Source organism: Medicago sativa, chromosome 6 (genome assembly GCF_051527215.1).
Source record: "Medicago sativa cultivar Bolivia chromosome 6, Bolivia_mono, whole genome shotgun sequence".
In the NCBI taxonomy this organism is placed as follows: domain Eukaryota; kingdom Viridiplantae; phylum Streptophyta; class Magnoliopsida; order Fabales; family Fabaceae; genus Medicago; species Medicago sativa.
Window position 1 is genome coordinate 3,850,567 of NC_140754.1, and position 6,471 is coordinate 3,857,037.

At 34.1% G+C, this 6,471-nt stretch overlaps 2 long non-coding RNA genes across 2 annotated transcripts; one reads left to right on the forward strand and one right to left on the reverse strand.

Moving 5' to 3' along the window:
- Positions 1-2,121: 2,121 nt before the first annotated feature.
- On the reverse strand, positions 2,122-4,459 carry LOC146912135 (uncharacterized). Its single transcript, XR_015015727.1, has 2 exons — positions 3,457-4,459; positions 2,122-2,952 (listed from the first exon to the last, which is right to left on the reverse strand). It is a non-coding gene; the product is annotated as an uncharacterized LOC146912135 (long non-coding RNA).
- LOC146912136 (uncharacterized) lies at positions 3,170-4,930 on the forward strand. Its single transcript, XR_015015729.1, has 2 exons — positions 3,170-3,352; positions 4,457-4,930. It is a non-coding gene; the product is annotated as an uncharacterized LOC146912136 (long non-coding RNA).
- The last annotated feature ends 1,541 nt before the right edge of the window (positions 4,931-6,471 follow it).

Here is a 6,471-nt window from a genome sequence, read left to right on the forward strand (position 1 = left end):
ATTTCCGCTAGTGATATATAATACTAGATAATTTTTTAAATATATATTAGTTATATATAGTATAATTGCAATTAAAATTTAAAAGTGTGAACCCCCTGAGTCAAGGTCCTGGCAACGCCACTGGTACAACCCTACAGATTTCCCATACAGAACAGCTGATGGAAGATATAATGACCCTTTTAATGATGGTGCTGGAAGCCAAGGGACTTTCTTTGGCAGAAATATGCTTCCTGTGGATCAAAAGGAAAAGGTCTAAATTAAAAATTACTTACATCATTGAATTTACTATTTTTGAGTTCGTTAACAAATATCTTAAGGGACTTAGCATAACCCTAAAATTAAATTAAATTTAACTAAAAAATGGGTTACTTTTAGATATTTTTTAGAGATTCATATTAGACACACTATGTACTTATGCGTTTGTTAAGAGAATTAATTTAGAAATATAAAAAAGTTTAATTACCTAAAAAATAGTGAGTAAAAATATAATTTGATATTATAGAGTGTCTAATATAGATCTGGTATAAAGATAGACATGACATATTTTCTTCATTTTATAGCAATTATTATAAAATTATTTTTTAGTAAAAGTAGTAAGAATTTATTTGTTTTGTGCGTAGTTGTTGAAGCCAAATCCAATGGTGGTGGCCACAAAACTTCTAGAGAGAAGAACATACAAGGACACTAGAAAGCAACTGAATGTGATTGCAGCATCTTGGCTTCAATTTATGATACATGATTGGGTAGATCATATGGAAGACACCAAGCAGGTGCAAATGGATTTCATCAACTTAAAATTACAAGATATATTAATATCATTAGTATTTTTAACAAACATTAAATTTATTTTGACAAAACAAACATAAAATTAATTAAAGTTCAATAACATATTTTCCCCTCTTTTTTGTGATTAAATGTGATTCTAGCCACTAACTATTTGACAAAAAAATTTTGTTTCTTTAATTATCTTATATAGATTGAACTCACTGCACCAAGTGAAGTTGCAAGCCAATGCCCACTAAAATCCTTTAAGTTCTACAAGACAAAGGAAATTCCCACTGGTTTCTATGATATCAAGACTGGAGCTGCTAACATCCGCACACCTTGGTGGTAAGAATATTTATATTTCTATATACTAGTAATTATTCTTTTTTCTATATATAAAAGTCTTCGTTATGTCCCCGCAAGAATAATTTAGTTGGCATGGACAATGCATTGTTATATGTATTATAGAGGTCGGGTTCGAACCCTAAACATCTTATTTATTCACTCTATTAATTTCTTCAAAAGGTCAACAAACACCACCGCAACCCTAACCGGCTTCGCAATCACCGGCGTCGAAATCTGAATTTCCACCGTCGGAATCGCAACCCTAACTCTTATGTGCTCCCATGTTCATGGTTTGAGAACTCAGAGAAGAAAGAAAACCTTTTTTTTTTTTAGATGTAAACTCGGTAAACTCGGTCGAGTTTACACGAGTTTACCGAGTGTTAACTCGGTCAAACTCGTCAAACCTTCCGATTTTACCATAAATCGAGTTTACCTCAGGGTTAACACGATTTTGGTACCTAAAAACGTAAACTCGGAGAGTTAACACTCGATTTGCGGAACATTGCATATTTTCAAAATCTATATACCAAAATTGTTCAATGATTTGTTTGTTTGTTGGTTCATAAATAGCATAGTATCATATACACATACCAGCACTAGTTGCAATAAAAAACGTGTAGTATTCAAATATATCCTATGCCGGCAGGCCACATGTTCATTGGAAAGAAGCATAGTTTTTTAAATTTTCCTCAACAAATATCTAAAATTAACAATTACAATTAATATTGATCAATAAATAAGTATCATCGTTATCCTCGTGGTTGTATACTGGGAATAATTTTCTCTATTGTTGTATTATTGAAGTATAGTGACCTTTTCAATAATAAAAGTGTTCAACGATGTCATGTGACCATAACGCAGTTATTAGAGACAGTAGATTGTTATATCAGTGGCGGAGCCAGGAATTTCATAGAGTCTGGGCGAAAAATATATGCAAAAAAATTTAAAAGAGAGGTTCGTCTTTTTTTGAACAAAATATATGCAAAAAAATTTAAAAGAGAGGTTTCGTCATGGCCACGGAAAGAAATGCCTTGTGATACGAGATATCTAGTACAATCTAGAGAACAAGTCAAACGGATCTTATACAACTCTTCTGATTCCCTGGTTGCTCTAGCAATCTTACTTGTCACACTTTGTCTTTGATTCTTATAATCATCATAGTGCTTGATACATTTGTTGTGCAGACTATTATGACCACCAACATGATCTTTCAATCATTGAGATGCATGCTTCCAATCTTTAAATCCGTCTTTGTTGAAGACTTCATAACCAAAGTGTTCGGCCCTCCCGGGTTGCTTAAAGAGAAAGCAATAAAAACAATAAGCTGCATCCTTCGACTCACTATATTCAATCCATGTATACTTGTTATACCATGATCTAGAAAATGATCTTGTATCCCTCCCAAATTGAGTACGAGGAAAACTTTCCAAATTTGGTTGCGTTGGACCCTTCAATATATATGCCCTCCTCACTTGGTCTTGAATATCCGGAGCATACTCCCAAATTTGTTTCCTAAGACCTGGATCACGCACAATCTCATTTGGATTAAACTCATTGGCCACATTAGGCGGTGGATCTTCTACTTCGGCCTCCCAAATTGAGTACGAGGAAAACTTTCCAAATTTGGTTGCGTTGGACCCTTCAATATATATGCCCTCCTCACTTGGTCTTGAATATCCGGAGCATACTCCCAAATTTGTTTCCTAAGACCTGGATCACGCACAATCTCATTTGGATTAAACTCATTGGCCACATTAGGCGGTGGATCTTCTACTTCGGCTTCCGGTTGCACAACATTTACATTCTCAATCCTTGTTCTATGTACCAAAAACTTCCTCATCTCTGAAATTTAATGATTCAAAGTGAATATTCATTTCACATAACAAGTTTAAAAAATAACAGTTATATAATAAAAATATGATGGTGGCCAAGGCAAAAATTAAGAAGCACTAGCAGCCTTCACGTGAAATACTGCAAGCAAGACTCCAAAAGATACAACATTGAAGGAATCAAAACAAGCTAGTGGGAAACAAAAACAAAACACACCACTTCAAAAGTCACGAACATAAAGGCCCACAACAGGAAACCAAAAGATGCTTTCTTTAATACTCCAAGGAACTACCACCACCAACCCAATTAAATTATATACCAGCCATAAATAGCTACTCGCAGCTGCAAATTTTGGCAATAATGGAACCAAATCTTAGCATTTCAACAGCCACCATAGCAGCTCCACAAACAAGTAAAAGCTCCTTCAAATGATCAATTTTTCAATTGCACAACCAATTTTACAATTTTTCTAAAACCCTAAAACAAGGAAAGAAAGGAAGGAGAAGAAGAGATTACCTTTAGAGAATTAGAGTGAATGAGAAGAGTTGAGATTAGCAACCGCCGAGAGAGAGATGAGAGTGAGTGAATATCATATAGCCCGCGGGAGAGAGTCAGAGAGAGATGACTGATGATGAGTGAAGAACTGAGTCCGCCGTAGTAGTGAGTACCGAGACCGAAAGAGAGATCCAGAGAAGAGTTTGTGACTTTGTGTTGTCACGCGTGTGAATGTGTGATGCATTTGCCCAAATTTTTTTTTGAAGTGTGTAAATTGGCCTATAGGTTGGGCCTATGTGAGGAAATTACGGATCGAGCCCGGGCGACCGCCCGGGGTCGCCGGGCTCTGAATCCGCCCCTGGTTATATGTAGAGACTAATATGCACCATGCCATCCATAAAGATTTCCATGAAGCAGTGTCCAAAATGACCATCATTGATTCTTTTCTTTTCCTTGTACAAACATCATTATTCATAATCAACTATATTATTATTGTTTTCTATCATTAGTATACATTTATAACTGTTCTTGCGGAATTTGATACTCTATAAGCATGTTTTAACGGTATATTAAAGATTAGACGACTCATATTTTAAATTTAAATTACACTTTAAAGTTGATTTAGTAAAGTTAATATATTGGGCATTTTGACAACACCTTATATTTATATTGTACAAATATTACTTGGTTTTTTTAATTACTCCTTTCGATTATTTTTATAAGAGATAAATTAATCAACAAGTATACTCTTTTGAATAGTCAATATATTACAAAGATCAAATTAAATATGAAAAAGTTTTGCAAGGTTTAAAACAAATCTTTTAAAACTAAAACTTCAAAGTGGTATATTTGCGAAGACCGAAAACAAAAATATATAATTTAGAATGATTAAAATCAAAACTATTGATATATTTATAGGTACCATTTACATATTTAATTAAGTCATTATGCTTAATTATTATATGCTCATGACTTCTAATTACATGGTTTTTTTTGTTGGTTTTTTGCATTGTAATTACAGATTATACACTCCATTGACAAGTTGGGGATATGGCACCGTTTACCTGTTTTCTTAGGCCTCTTGTACTTGAACATTAGACGCCATCTTCACCAACAATAATACAACCTCATAAACGTTGGGACAACACCTGTGGGGATTAGGTACAACCCTACTGATTTCCCATACAGAACAGCTGATGGAAGATATAATGACCCTTTTAATGATGGTGCTGGAAGCCAAGGGACTTTCTTTGGCAGAAATATGCTTCCTGTGGATCAAAAGGAAAAGGTCCAAATTAAAAATTACTTACATCATTGAATTTACTATTTTCGAGTTCGTTAACAAATGTCTTAAGGGACTTAGCATAACCCTAAAATAAAATTTAACTAAAAAATGGGTTACTTTTAGATATTTTTTAGAGATTCATATTAGACACACTATGTACTTATGCGTTTGTTAAGAGAATTAATTTAGAAATATAAAAAAGTTTAATTACTTACAAAAAAGTGAGTAAAAATATAATTTGATATTATAGAGTGTCTAATATAGATCTGGTATAAAGATAGACATGACATATTCATCCATGATAGAAGACCTATCATACTCTTTCATGTTAGACCGAGCCTTAAAACAAATATTTTTGTCAATGTTTATAACTTTATCAAATTCCCATTAAAGCAAGGTAAGGGTGTGAACTGGACGTGGGCATGGGGTAGGAGCAGATCCATCACATTCAGCATTCTGCACTTTAATTCCAATCACAATAATTACAATAGGTTAATATTGGGAACAAAGCAATAAAAGAGATAATGGATACTGTTTTTGGCTTGGAATCACTAACAAATGATAATGCCAAATTCGTGGCATACCGTTTTGTTCAAATATGATATGATACATAAATACAATATGAAAAACAGAATCCACGATCCAAGAGTGAACTAACATGTTTCAACAATTCCAAAAACGAAATGTAGGATCAAAATTATCAAGAACTGGAGGAATTGTTTCATCAACAAACTCAAACTTCATCTTGCCTCCTAAAGCCCTACGCACAGAACGAGCCCAGGAGTGATAATTAGAGCCATCTAAAGCTGGAGAAACGGTTACAGAAGAAGGACCATCACTTGGATGAACGAAGTAAGGACTGGATTGATCATGTAGAACATCGGTTCCAAAAGAAGATGCATTATTCGTACGAGGCTCCATGGATGAAAGCTTGCGGAAGAAGATCTTTTAGATCAAAGGGCTCATCATGATACCATATTGAGTAAACAAGAAATTGATAGAAAGTGATAGAAAATGAGAGAAAGTAAGAGAAAGCATGATGAAGAATGAGAGAAAATCACATTAACTTGTAAAAGAAGTCATTACATGGATTCACTCTATACTATTGTGAACTAGCTTCACTTTAACATAGCTAGCTTCTCCAACAATTAAGGGAGTTAGTTATATGGCATAACTAACTCTAAAACACTCTAAGCTACAATATCTTATGGCACAAGTAACTTGAGTGTATCATGTTCTTCTTCTTTTGTTGTCCAATAAGCTAACTTCAATATCTTTTGTATAAGTTTTACCAACTTTGATATAGGTGACAATGTGGTATATATTAAGCACCAATTCAAAAGTCCAATCTAATACAAGGCGTGTTCTAGGGTGGGAGAGTCTTTCGTATCTTCCACCATGGACAAATGAGCTTATGATATGTCTGTTTGTACTGTATATATATATCCCCTCAATCAATGATCAGACTTTTACTCTCCACTTTCAATCTGTCTATCAAACTCAAAACAGAACCTCTTGGTCCACCGCCAACGACATTATCAACTTTCTCATCGTCCTTCTGCTCTGCAAAGTGAAGCTTGTGATGCTTTAAGAGAGTGTCATGGTGAGACAAATTTGTTCCATAAGGGTGAATGTTGAGGATGCACTGATTGGAGTTTGTAGTCTACCAGTCGGTCGAGTCTAAAATGATAATAATTTTGTGGTTTTTAAGTAAAGTATTATTCTCTTGATGCAAAATAATAATTTGGATA